Source organism: Mustela erminea, chromosome 2, assembly GCF_009829155.1.
Source record: "Mustela erminea isolate mMusErm1 chromosome 2, mMusErm1.Pri, whole genome shotgun sequence".
Lineage (NCBI taxonomy): Eukaryota > Metazoa > Chordata > Mammalia > Carnivora > Mustelidae > Mustela > Mustela erminea.
The window spans coordinates 38,763,508-38,778,477 of NC_045615.1; the positions used below are offsets into that span (position 1 = coordinate 38,763,508).

Genomic DNA, 14,970 nt, shown 5'->3' on the forward strand with positions numbered 1-14,970 from the left:
TCTTAAATTTTGTGCATATATTATTTTTATATGTTTACATGACCTTTATCGAAGAGTAAACTTCTTCCTAACTACTGGATTTAACTTTAACTAAACAAATTTGTATTGAAACAATTTTAAATATAAGCTAGTGTTGTTTCATTCTATTTGGTATATCTAACTTATATTCTACTATTACTCTGGCTAAATTATTCAATAGCAATTACTTCTTAACATATTAAATATAAACATTTTTAAAATAAATGAAATGTAGCTAAGTTAATGTATCTTTTGAACAAAAATTTTCTTTAATAACCATGGTAAAGATTGATATACTTCCACTCAGTACATTTCCTGAGCACCTGTTATTTGCAGGGCATTATTTTGAATACCATTTGGAATATGAAAGCTTAATAGTATCCTGCATTGAAGGCAATTTTGTAAAGGAAATAAAATATAAATATATTTATTAAAGTAAAAAATTAATCTGGGATATGAGCTAAAGAAGAAGTTTAATGATTACTAGTGTGTCTCATGAGGATAAAGATGCTCTACCAGCTAAAGAATCCAGAGGATAGGAGTCATACATATTATATACTTATAGTATTCCTGAGATATGTTAAACATTCACTTTCTTATTTAATATAAAAGCATTTTGTAAGAAAATATAGATGTTAAACCTCTGTTGTTGGTAAGAATTTTTTTAGAATCAGTTCTTAGTCCTACTTTTCTTAGCCAATAAACAGAATATGTGGAACTCAAAAATAGTCGCATTTCAAATGTCATGTTCTTTCACCTCCTACAGTTTATGCAGAAGTTATTATTTGAACTGATTTTGAAAGAAGAGTTAAAATTAAATATGGAGAATAGGAAGAAGAGAGGGAATTTTCAGTTCAAGAAGGACATGAGTGAAGCTGAAGTTCGAAAGTTTGAATGATGATCTGTATAATAATGGTGTTTTTCTTCAGTTGGATATAAGATACATGAAGAGAAGTAGAATGAAAAATCTTTGAAAAATTTATTTGTGCCCAGATCACAAGTACATTTGAGCTCTGAAATGAAGACTATACTTTATTCCAGAGGTAATTGGAAGTTCTTTTAAGTTTTTAATTAGATAAAAATAAATATGTGAAATTCTACTTAAGGAGTATGACATTAAAAATGAAGGTAATTATCTCTGAAAGAGAGATAATTAGAACATAAACTAAAGTGAGAGGAAGGCAGTGGTGTGAAAAAATGAAAAAGGAATTTCAAAAGCAGGGACAGTCTCACTTAGGGTAAAAGGCATATTATTGGAACTTTGTCAGATATTAAAAATGAAAATTGAGAATTAATGAACAAATTGTTTGATAAATTGTTAATTCTAAATTAGTAGGAATAAAGAAATCATTAAAAAGCTTTTAAGAAACCTACAAAATTAAGAAATCATTGAAAACTGAATTATTATGTCAGGAATCAAAACAAATGTAAGGAGGTATCAAAAAAGAGGGTATCAAATAGCTGAGCTCCTTAAAAGAAAATAAATATAATGACTTTTTAAAAAAACATACATTCTGATTTAAAGAGTCATTTGTTGGATAAAATAACACTGAATAAGTATTTGGAAAATACATTAAGGGAACTGTCAAAAATTACAAAACACATAAAAACAAAACAAGATCGAGAGCGGAGTCAAGATGGCGGAGAAGTAGCAGGCTGAGACTACTTCAGCTAGCCGGAGATCAGCTAGATAGCTTATCTAAAGATTGCAAACACCTGAAAATCCATCGGCAGATCGAAGAGAAGAAGAACAGCAATTCTGGAAACAGAAAAACAACCACTTTCTAAAAGGTAGGACCGGCAGAGAAGTGAATCCAAAGCGACGGGAAGATAGACCCCGGGGGGGAGGGGCCGGCTCCCAGCAAGCGGCGAAGCAATGGCGCACAAAAGCAGGACTTTTAAAAGTCTGTTCCGCTGAGGGACATTGCTCCAGAGGCTAAACCGGGGCAAAGCCCACGCGGGGTCAGCGTGGCCTCAGGTCCTGCAGGGTCACAGAAGGATCAGGGGTGTCTGAGTGTCGCAGAGCTTGCGGGTATTGGAACGGGAAAGCCGGCTACAGAGACAGAGCCGACAGTAAGCTCACAGCTCGGTGTTACCTTGAACCGGTCACAGGCTCGGTGAGCTCGGAGCACGGCCGGAGGTCAGGCAGACGGGAGTAACTGGGCACTGTTCTCTGAGGGCGCACTGAAGAGTGGGGCCCTGGGCTCTTGGCTCCTCCGGGCCGGAGACCAGGAGGCCGCCATTTGTATCCTGTCCTCCGGAACTCTACGGAAAGCGCTCAGGGAACAAAAGCTCCTGAAAGCAAACCCGAGCGGATTACTCACCCCGGCCCCTGTTAAGGGCGGTGCAATTCCGCCTGGGGCAAAGACACTTGAGAATCACTAAAACAGGCCCCTCCCCCAGAAGATCAACAAGAAATCCAGCCGAGACCAAGTTCACCTACCAAGGAGTGTGGTTTCAATACCAAGGAGAGCAGCAGAATTCCAGAGGAGGAGAAAGCAAAGCACGGAACTCATGGCTTTTTCCTTGTGATTTTTTTTAGTCTTGCAGTTAATTTAATTTTTTTCTTTTTCATTTTTTGGTTTTTTTTCTCGCCTTCTGGTAAATTTTGTTTTTAACTTTTACCTTTTTCTTTTTTAACATTTTTTAACTAGTTTATCCAATATATATATTTTTTCTTTTTTATATTTTTCTTATTTGTATTCTTTTTTTAAATTCTTTTCTTTTCTTTTTGTTGTCTTTTTTTCTTTTTTTTTCTTTCTTCCTTTTTGAACCTCTTTTTATCCCCTTTCTACCACCTCATGATTTGGGATCTCTTCTAATTTGGTTAAAGCATATTTTCCTGGGGTTGTTGCCACCCTTTTAGTATTTTACTTGCTCCTTCATATACTCTTATCTGGACAAAATGACAAGACGGAAAAATTCAACACACAAAAAAAGAACAAGAGGCAGTACCGAAGGCTAGGGACCTAATCAATACAGGCATTGGTAATATGTCAGATCTAGAGTTCAGAATGACAATTCTCAAGGTTCTAGCCGGGCTCGAAAAAGGCATGGAAGATATTAGAGAAACCCTCTCGAGAGATATAAAAGCCCTTTCTGGAGAAATAAAAGAACTAAAATCTAACCAAGTTGAAATCAAAAAAGCTATTAATGAGGTGCAATCAAAAATGGAGGCTCTCACTGCTAGGATAAATGAGGCAGAAGAAAGAATTAGTGATATAGAAGACCAAATGACAGAGAATAAAGAAGCTGAGCAAAAGAGGGACAAACAGCTACTGGACCACAAGGGGAGAATTCTAGAGATAAGTGACACCATAAGACGAAACAACATTAGAATAATTGGGATTCCAGAAGAAGAAGAAAGAGAGAGGGGAGCAGAAGGTATACTGGAGAGAATTATTGGGGAGAATTTCCCCAATATGGCAAAGGGAACGAGCATCAAAATTCAGGAGGTTCAGAGAACGCCCCTCAAAATCAATAAGAATAGGCCCACACCCCGTCACCTAATAGTAAAATTTACAAGTCTCAGTGACAGAGAGAAAATCCTGAAAGCAGCCCGGGAAAAGAAGTCTGTAACATACAATGGTAAAAATATTAGGTTGGCAGCTGACTTATCCACAGAGACCTGGCAGGCCAGAAAGAGCTGGCATGATATTTTCAGAACACTAAACGAGAAAAACATGCAGCCAAGAATACTATATCCAGCTAGGCTATCATTGAAAATAGAAGGAGAGATTAAAAGCTTCCAGGACAAACAAAAACTGAAAGAATTTGCAAACACCAAACCAGCTCTACAGGAAATATTGAAAGGGGTCCTCTAAGCAAAGAGAGAGCCTACAAGTGGTAGATCAGAAAGGAACAGAGACCATACACAGTAAGAGTCACCTTACAGGCAATACAATGGCAGTAAATTCATATCTCTCAATAGTTACCCTGAATGTTAATGGGCTAAATGCCCCTGTCAAAAGACACAGGGTATCAGAATGGATAAAAAAACAAAACCCATCTATATGTTGCCTCCAAGAAACTCATTTTAAGCCCGAAGACTCCTCCAAATTTAAAGTGAGGGGGTGGAAAAGAATTTACCATGCTAATGGACATCAGAAGAAAGCAGGAGTGGCAATCCTTATATCAGATCAATTAGATTTTAAGGCAAAGACTATAATAAGAGATGAGGAAGGACACTATATCATACTCAAAGGGTCTGTCCAACAAGAAGATTTAACAATTTTAAATATCTATGCCCCCAACATGGGAGCAGCCAACTATATAAACCAATTAATAACAAAATGAAAGAAACACATCAACAATAATACAATAATAGTAGGGGACTTTAACATTCCCCTCACTGAAATGGACAGATCATCCAAGCAAAAGATCAGCAAGGAAATAAAGGCCTTAAACGACACACTGGACCAGATGGACACCACAGATATATTCAGAACATTTCATCCCAAAGCAACAGAATACACATTCTTCTCTAGTGCACATGGAACATTCTCCAGAATAGATCACATCCTCGGTCCTAAATCAGGACTCAACCGGTATCAAAAGATTGGGATCATTCCCTGCATATTTTCAGACCACAATGCTCTAAAGCTAGAACTCAACCACAAAAGGAAGTTTGGAAAGAACCCAAATACATGGAGACTAAACAGCATCCTTCTAAAGAATGAATGGGTCAACTGGGAAATTAAAGAAGAATTGAAAAAAATCATGGAAACAAATGATAATGAAAATACAACGGTTCAAAATCTGTGGGACACAACAAAGGCAGTCCTGAGAGGAAAATATATAGCGGTACAAGCCTTTCTCAAGAAACAAGAAAGGTCTCAGGTACACAACCTAACCCTACACCTAAAGGAGCTGGAGAAAGAACAAGAAAGAAACCCTAAGCCCAGCAGGAGAAGAGAAATCATAAAGATCAGAGCAGAAATCAATGAAATAGAAACCAAAAAAACAATAGAACAAATCAACGAAACTAGGAGCTGGTTCTTTGAAAGAATTAATAAAATTGATAAACCCCTGGCCACACTTATCAAAAAGAAAAGAGAAAGGACCCAAATAAATAAAATCATGAATGAAAGAGGAGAGATCACAACTAACACCAAAGAAATACAAACTATTATAAGAACATACTATGAGCAACTCTACGCCAACAAATTTGACAATCTGGAAGAAATGGATGCATTCCTAGAAACATATAAACTACCACAACTGAACCAGGAAGAAGTAGAAAGCCAGAACAGACCCATAACCAGAAAGGAGATTGAAACAGTCATTAAAAATCTCCAAACAAACAAAAGCCCAGGGCCAGACGGCTTCCTGGGGGAATTCTACCAAATATTTAAAGAAGAACTAATTCTGATTCTCCTGAAACTGTTCCAAAAAATAGAAATGGAAGGAAAACTTCCAAACTCATTTTATGAGGCCAGCATCACCTTGATCCCAAAACCAGAAAAGGATCCCATCAAAAAAGAGAGCTATAGACCGATATCCTTGATGAACACAGATGCGAAAATACTCAACAAAATACTAGCCAATAGGATTCAACAGTACATTAAAAGGATTATTCACCACGACCAAGTGGGATTTATTCCAGGGCTGCAAGGTTGGTTCAACATCCGCAAATCAGTCAATGTGATACAACACATCAATAAAAGAAAGAACAAGAACCATATGATACTCTCAATAGATGCTGAAAAAGCATTTGACAAAGTACAGCATCCCTTCCTGATCAAAACTCTTCAAAGTGTAGGGATAGAGGGCACATACCTCAATATCATCAAAGCCATCTATGAAAAACCCACCGCAAATATCATTCTCAATGGAGAAAAACTGAAAGCTTTTCCGCTAAGGTCAGGAACACGGCAGGGATGTCCATTATCACCACTGCTATTCAACATAGTACTAGAGGTCCTAGCCTCAGCAATCAGACAACAAAAGGAAATTAAAGGCATCCAAATCGGCAAAGAAGAAGTCAAATTATCACTCTTCGCAGATGATATGATACTATATGTGGAAAACCCAAAAGACTCCACTCCAAAACTGCTAGAACTTATACAGGAATTCAGTAAAGTGTCAGGATATAAAATCAATGCACAGAAATCAGTTGCATTTCTCTACACCAACAGCAAGACAGAAGAAAGAGAAATTAAGGAGTCAATCCCATTTACAATTGCACCCAAAACCATAAGATACCTAGGAATAAACCTAACCAAAGAGGCACAGAATCTATACTCAGAAAACTATAAAGTACTCATGAAAGAAATTGAGGAAGACACAAAGAAATGGAAAAATGTTCCATGCTCCTGGATTGGAAGAATAAATATTGTGAAAATGTCTATGCTACCTAAAGCAATCTACACATTTAATGCAATTCCTATCAAAGTACCATCCATCTTTTTCAAAGAAATGGAACAAATAATGCTAAAATTTATATGGAACCAGAAAAGACCTCGAATAGCCAAAGGGATATTGAAAAAGAAAGCCAACGTTGGTGGCATCACAATTCCGGACTTCAAGCTCTATTACAAAGCTGTCGTCATCAAGACAGCATGGTACTGGCACAAAAACAGACACATAGATCAATGGAACAGAATAGAGAGCCCAGAAATAGACCCTCAACTCTATGGTCAACTAATCTTCGACAAAGCAGGAAAGAATGTCCAATGGAAAAAAGACAGCCTCTTCAATAAATGGTGCTGGGAAAATTGGACAGCCACATGCAGAAAAATGAAATTGGACCATTTCCTTACACCACACACAAAAATAGACTCAAAATGGATGAAGGACCTCAATGTGCGAAAGGAATCCATCAAAATCCTTGAGGAGAACACAGGCAGTAACCTCTTTGACCTCAACCGCAGCAACATCTTCCTAGGAACAACGCAAAAGGCAAGGGAAGGAAGGGCACAAATGAACTATTGGGATTTCATCAAGATCAAAAGCTTTTGCACAGCAAAGGAAACAGTTAACAAAATCAAAAGACAACTGACAGAATGGGAGAAGATATTTGCCAACGACATATCAGATAAAGGACTAGTGTCCAGAATCTATAAAGAACTTAGCAAACTCAACACCCAAAGAACAAATAATCCAATCAAGAAATGGGCAGAGGACATGAACAGACATTCCTTCAAAGAAGACATCCAGATGGCCAACAGACACATGAAAAAGTGCTCCATATCACTCGGCATCAGGGAAATACAAATCAAAACCACGATGAGATATCACCTCACACCAGTCAGAATGGCTAAAATCAACAAGTCAGGAAATGACAGATGCTGGCGAGGATGCGGAGAAAGGGGAACCCTCCTACACTGTTGGTGGGAATGCAAGCTGGTGCAGCCACTCTGGAAAACAGCATGGAGGTTCCTCAAAATGTTGAAAATAGAACTGCCCTATGACCCAGCAATTGCACTATTGGGTATTTACCCTAAGGATACAAACGTAGTGATCCAAAGGGGCACATGCACCCGAATGTTTATAGCAGCAATGTCCACAATAGCCAAACTATGGAAAGAACCTAGATGTCCATCAACAGATGAATGGATCAAGAAGAGGTGGTATATATACACAATGGAATACTATGCAGCCATCAAAAGAAATGAAATCTTGCCATTTGCGACAACATGGATGGAACTAGAGCGTATCATGCTTAGCGAAATAAGTCAAGTAGAGAAAGACAACTATCATATGATCTCCTTGATATGAGGAAGTGGTGATGCAACATGGGGGCTTAAGTGGGTAGGAGAAGAATAAAGGAAACAAGATGGGATTGGGAGGGAGACAAACCATAAGTGACTTTTAATCTCACAAAACAAACTGAGGGTTGCTGGGGGGAGGGGGTTTGGGAGAAGGGGGTGGGAATATGGACATTGGGGAGGGTATGTGCTTTGGTGAGTGCTGTGAAGTGTGTAAACCTGGTGATTCACAGACCTGTACCCCTGGGGATAGAGTATTATGCCTCCATCAGAAAGGATGAATACCCAACTTTTGTAGCAACATGGACGGGACTGGAAGAGATTATGCTGAGTGAAATAAGTCAAGCAGAGAGAGTCAATTATCATATGGTTTCACTTATTTGTGGAGCATAACAAATAGCATGGAGGACATGGGGACTTAGAGTGGAGAAGGGAGTTGGGGGAAATTGGAAGGGGAGTTGAACCATGAGAGACTATGGACTCTGAAAAACAATCTGAGGGTTTTGAAGGGACGGGGGGTGGGAGGTTGGGGTACCAGGTGGTGGGTATTATAGAGGGCACGGATTGCATGGAGCACGGGGTGTGGTGCAAAAATAATGAATACTGTTATGCTGGAAATAAAAAAAAAAATATATATATATGAAAAAAAAATTCTAAATGAATAGTAATTGTCAAGTAGAGTAACAGCATTCAAACTTTTTACATACATGATTTTTCTTTGATTTGAAAATCTGTTTTGCTTTACATTGGCTTTGGTAAATATCTTACTATTAAATCTGTATGAAATGACAAAATGACCTGTTAAGAAAGGAATAAAGAAAAAACAATTAAAAAAAAAAAAAAAAAGAAATTTTCTAGTTTCTACATATTTGGATTTTTTTGGTTATCTTTCTGTTATTGATTTTTATATAAATTATTTTGGCCAGAAAAGATTCTTTGTATAATTTGAATCCTTTAAACTTGTCTTATGACAAAGATATGGTCTATCTTGTTAAATATTTTTGTTTTTTTTAAAAAGATGTGCATTCTGCCGTTTTGGAGTAGATTGACCCTTAAATTCCAATTAGGTCAACTTTTTTGATGGGGTTGGTCAAGTCTTATATATCATTACTGATTTTCTAAAGAGTTATTATTTAAACTATTAAGAGCAGGGTGCTGAAATCTCAGATTATAATTGTGGCTTTGTCTAATTTTTTGGTTTTGTAACATTTGTTTCATCTATTCTGACACTGTTATAAATTGCATATACCATTAGAATTTTGTCCTCTTGATAACTTGATCTCTGTATTAGTTGTTTATTGGTTCATAACAAATGATTCCAGAATTTAGCAGCTTAAAAAATAAAAAATTGATTGTCTCATGAGTATGTGAGTCAGAAACCTGGGCATCTCTTAGTTGGGTGCTTCTGTCTCAAGATCTCTCATGCATTTTCAGCCAAATTCATAATTAATATAATTATAGTATTAGTATCATGCAAAAGCTTGACTATGAAGGGAGATCCACTTTCAAGCTTACTTACATGGTTACTGGTGGTCCTTGGCCCCTCACGAGATGAGGCTTTCCATGGGAAAAACTCATGACAGAGCTTCTGGTCTCCCCAGGGATGAGCAAACAAAAATCTAAAACATAAGCACTATCTTTTAAAATTCTAATCACAGAAGCCACATCATGTTACTCTGCCATGTTCTGTTTTATAGAAGTAAATCAATAAATCTAGTCTCCATTTAGAAGGAGGTAAATGCACAAAGTCATGAATACCAGATGTTGGAGATGATTGAAGACCATCTTCTGTGGCTGCCAAGCTTGGTTTTTAAATTGAAAACAGCTTAAATAAATGACTTCAGGGAAGAAAATGGTTAGCAATTGTCAGCTTATCTCAGATTTCTTTCCTTTTTGCACTTGTAATTCATCTAGTCTTTGTGTCTTCTCCAACTTTTAATGTCTTCATTGTTTATGTAATGTATCTATGTTTTCCACTTTTTGCACTGAGAGAAATATTTGCGAATACCTGCTACCTCCTAGGTGGATGTGAAATGTTTTATTTTAATTAATATACTTTTCATTTCTACAGGTTCAATTTAGTTTCTTTTCAAAAGTTTTTTTTTCCATTTTAAGGTACTTTCCCCTTAATTATATTTTCAATTTCTTTGTATTTCAGAAAACATATTCTGAAAACTCTATTGATAATATCTGCTAAATGTGTGTCTCATGCTTTATTCAACCTGCAAAGAAATTCAGCTCAGAGATTAAATAGTAAACAAAAGCAATAATCCATAAAGTCATCTGAGCTTTAAATTGCCTTTTCCTTGAAAACAGAATCACAATTTATATCTTAAGAACTTATACTAGAGTGTATCAATTATACAGAATTAGAAAATATCTTTAAGAAAAGTGTGTGAAACATGGATTGAAGGATGGGGAAAATATCTTTTCTAATCTTAAAACAATGCATTCAGAGACACAGTGTTTTCATATGCCATCTATTCTTTTTTTTTTAATTTTTTATTTTTTATAAACATATGATCTCCCTGATATGAGGAAGTGGTGATGCAACATGGGGGCTTAAGTGGGTAGGAGAAGAATCAATGAAACAAGATGGGATTGGGAGGGAGACAAACCATAAGTGACTCTTAATCTCAAAAAACAAACTGAGGGTTGCTGGGGGGAGGGGGCTTGGGAGAAGGGGGTGGGATTATGGACATTGGGGAGGGTATGTGCTTTGGTGAGTGCTGTGAAGTGTGTAAACCTGGTGATTCACAGACCTGTACCCCTGGGGATGCCATCTATTCTTAAGAACATTTTCATCAGCCATGAAACATTTTTTTTTTTTTTTACCATGAATACCACCTACATTATTGTCTCTGTCTAGCTACTCCATTATCTAGTCAATTCCTCTGTTGTATTTAATGTCATAATATCAATATTTATATTTTTTACATAGTCAGTGTTATTTCATGTCCCAATACCCTTGCTTGTTTTTGCCATCTGGTATTTTCTTCTGTTTCTCATGGGTAATTCATATTACATATGTGCTCGCTGAGCATCTATCCAGACTCTCTAGTATGTCTCCTTGAGTTGTAGAAGCTAGAAAGTTAAAATGGCATTTCCCTAAGTCCTTTGTCTTTCATGTAACTCCAGTAATCATATAAGTCTTGAGTTCAGAACTTAACTAGAGAGCGGAATACAAAACATTGATTTTGTTGTATTACAAAAGTATCAATTTCCTGATTCAGGCAGCTTCCTGACTGTAGCAGAACAATATGTTTCTAAAGTGAATATCTATAGTAATAATTTCTCAGATCCATAGATAGCTTCCTGATGATGGCAGAAAGAACAACTCACTTAACAGCCGTATCCTGTAGTATAGTTTTAGGAAGTTTTCCCGGAAGCTTAGGCTAGAGTCCATTTCATCAATAACCCAATGATTAAATATCACTTAATGGTTCATTACAAATCACTTTCTCTTTGAACAATCTAGAGAGAATTACATTCTTTGAATAGTAATTTTGATTGACATATCCATGTTTTTGGCTCAGGTATTATCTCATTTTATTCAGTATTTTAACAAATTATTTGAGGGGCACTTGGGGGGTTCAGTGGGTTGGGCCTCTGCCTTTGGCTCGGGACATGATCTCAGTGTCCTGGAATGGAGACCCGCATCAGGCTCTTTGCTCAGCGGGGAGCCTGCCCCCCCTCTCTGCCTGCCTCTGCCTATTTGTGATATCTCTCTGTCAAATAAATAAATAAATAAAATCTTTGGCAAAAAAAAAAACAAATTGTTTGATTACCTTTTATGTAAGTCCTCCACAGAAAGCCATACTATTCTCATACAGTGAATTACTTTTTTTTTAATCATTGCACTTAATACAGTGTATTAACATTGTATCTTTTCAAATGTTTCCCCCATTCAATTATACACTCCTTGAAAGTATACTGCATTTCAGATTCCTAAAAAAAAAAAAAAACAGTTTAAAATAAACATATTTTGAATCTTACTATAGTACAAGGTCCTGGCCCAATCCCATTACCTTCACTCTGCCTCTTTATTCATCCTTTACATTTTATTAACTATCGAACACTTATTCTATGTATTCTCTGACCTCGTTCTGCAAATTAATTTTCTTCTTTAACTATATACTCAAACTTAAAGGACAAAATAAGTACTTCATACAATAAATTATTGATGACCTATATATACAGTAAATTCCTTCCTTAATATTTAAAAGTTGCTGTGTCAATAGAAAATTCATTAATTGGAAAATATCATATTGAACATGATATATGCTAATGAATTATCAGGTTTAATTATCTTACAAATCATATGCAGTAAATTGTATTATTCACATTTTACAGATGAGGAATTTGAGGCTTCTGGAGTCCAAATAAGTGAATATTTGGTAGGACCTGAGGAAAGAATTCAAAACTAGGTCTAATTTTAAAACCAGCATTAGCAATAATTATTAAGTTTCTCATGCAGAGAGAGCTCTGGAAGTCTATGGATAGGTCTCAGAGATTACCATGGAGGATGAGGAACTGAAATGTCTGGTCAGTCAATTCTCCTTATCCTCCAGCTCAAACAGCTATGTTTTTATATCGTTATATACCAAGTTATATATACCTAGTTTATCTAGTTATCTATTTTTATCTAGTTATATATGTATCTAGCTTATCTAGTTATTTATATATATTTATATATTTTTATCCATATGTATGTGTATATGTGTGTGTGTATATATATGTATATATATACATATATTTATGTTTTTACCTAGTTATATATTTTTTCTTTTTGCCTATTTGTCATCTCTCTATCTATCTTGTCAAAGACTCTCTCCTTGACCAAACTTTAGTCAGGCTCCTCTGTATCCTCTTGCCAATTAGGTATTGACCTTTGGACTTCTTTGTCTTTGCATCACTCAATTTTAGCAAAAATTCTGCTAAGTTAGCTGAGTGAGTGTTTTCCCACCCTCAGTATCTCATCACTCTTTCACAGATAATGAAATTCCTCATATCCCATGCTTGGTATCTGATCCCTCTGACCTGCCTGCAACAAAAATCCTGTCAAGTCAGTTTAGTCAAAATCCCCCTTACCCCTCAAAATTTTCTCTTAGTAATTTCCATCCATTGACCCCCACCCTGCTCCCTGGCTATAAATCTCCATTTGTCCATGATACATTTAGAATTGAGACCAGTTCTACACTGAGGTCTCTTTTCCCTTACTGCAAAATTTCCTATATAAAACATCTTCCAATCAGTTTACCTATTGTAACCGTCTGGTTTCCTTTAACAGTCTCCACTTAAGAAGTCATAGGAGGAAGCATCATAATAATAGTTAAGACTTTTAATCTTTGTTTATTACACATAGAATATTTCTTAATATAGGGGATCCTTAAAAATAATTATCTTATATATTAGTTGCTTGTTATGCCTGTAGCATTTGATTATTAACTCCAGAGTCAATCTTGGGTTCTTTATAACATAATAGTCAGTAATTTAAATTCAAAAAGTGATGTACTTTCCATGTGGAAAATGCTTATGAGATAGACCTATAGGGAATAAGGGCAGGCAACCTGGTATGAGAAGCATTCCATTTGCAAATCAGGCTTAGCCATTGGGGTTTTTTAATATACCAGATTATCAGAGCTTTGAACATCTGCTTGTTAAATGGTAGCCTTTATTACAGATTCCCTTGGAAAATACCTTTTACAAATGACTGTTACTTTTATGGCTTTGCTGTTATGTGGTAAACATATTACTAAGAATTATATAAGCCATTAAGAACTGTAACATAATATTACTGAATTACTATTGAGCATTTTACTTTAATTTAAAGATAATTTGCTTTCTATTTTATATTACGTTTTACTCTTAAGACCATCACTTACAAACAATTATGAACAACCTAAATTGAAGAAGCATAACTTACGCATAGGCTTTTTATTTAAGATTATAGTTAATTTGATGTAGTTCTATATTAGCCCAGAAAGTCAGCCTAAGACTCATTGTCTATTGATGAATTCTTTATATTATGTACATCCCTAGTCAGTGAAGAATATTCTATAATGGAAAATTTGAGGGAGGAGTATAAACTATAAATTTTGTCAGATTTTGTTCAGGGACTTAACTCTCAGACTTATTTATAAGTGCTATATGAGTGTCATAAATCAGTAAGATGGTCAAACTGTATGACTTGCTGAATAGATTTCAAAATGGCAAATACCCATTCAAAAGAACAAAAAAGCACATGCACCACTGAAAAATTACTTGTTTTCTCTCTCTACCAACCCAACAAGGTAAGCAAATAATTCTTTAATATTCCTCTCATTGGAGACTGTCAATGGCTCTAAAGTATTTTTGTCATCTCTGTTTACACTAACATAGAATAAGTCACTTTATCATGCTCTGAACTGGCACAAATCAAGTTAAAAAAATCAGATTTCTTTAGCTAGGATGATACTCATTGGGAACTTAGGTTGTAAAACAGTAATTCAAGACTAACATAGTGAATCTTCTCATCTGAAATCTGAACTGGAGGATAAACCAGGGATTCAAAGTGTCTTAATATGGCTGGTAGTTATCAAACAGTGATAACTAAATTTCTGATCCCTCACACTATGAGACTGTCAAAGACTTAATAAAATATGTGATCTGTTTTCTGGTTTATTATGAGGCTTTCAATTCCTTTGGAAATTAAATGGAATTCCACCAGTACTACATTGCCTTTTTTTTTTTTTTTAAGATTTTATTTATTTATTTGACAGACAGAGACCACAAGTAGGCAGAGAGGCAGGCAGAGAGAGAGGAGGAATCAGGCTCTCTGTTGAGCAGAGAGCCCGATATGGGGCTCGATCCCAGGACCCTGAGACCATGACCTGAGCTGAAGGCAGAGGCTTTAACCCACTGAGCCACCCAGGTGCTCTACTACATTGCTTTTGACAAGTACTATTTTAACCATTGTGCATGTTAGCTCATTTAATAAATTGGGTGGTATCTATTCATATTTTGTAGATTAATAAAATGTATCACATGACTTGAGATATTTACCTCGTAGACTCCACACACCAAACAAGCAAACTCAAAAGGACTTCATGAAACACAAAACTAGCTGTACTGTTTTGGATCACAGAAGCTCTTAGATATCTCATTGTCTCTCTGTTCCTCTTGAATTTTCATAGTAAATGGAAGCATGGTACAATGGTTAAATTGGATGCTTTAGAATCAGATTATATGGGTTTCAAACCTT

General features: G+C 36.0%; 1 long non-coding RNA gene across 1 annotated transcript in view; it reads right to left on the reverse strand.

The window, feature by feature from the left end:
* Window positions 1-11,625: 11,625 nt before the first annotated feature.
* LOC116583101 overlaps window positions 11,626-14,970 on the reverse strand; it is a 36,668-nt gene continuing 33,323 nt past the window's right edge. Inside the window, exon 3 of the long non-coding RNA XR_004282611.1 lies at window positions 11,626-11,675. This is a non-coding gene — a long non-coding RNA (uncharacterized LOC116583101). The remainder of the gene's footprint in view (window positions 11,676-14,970) is intronic.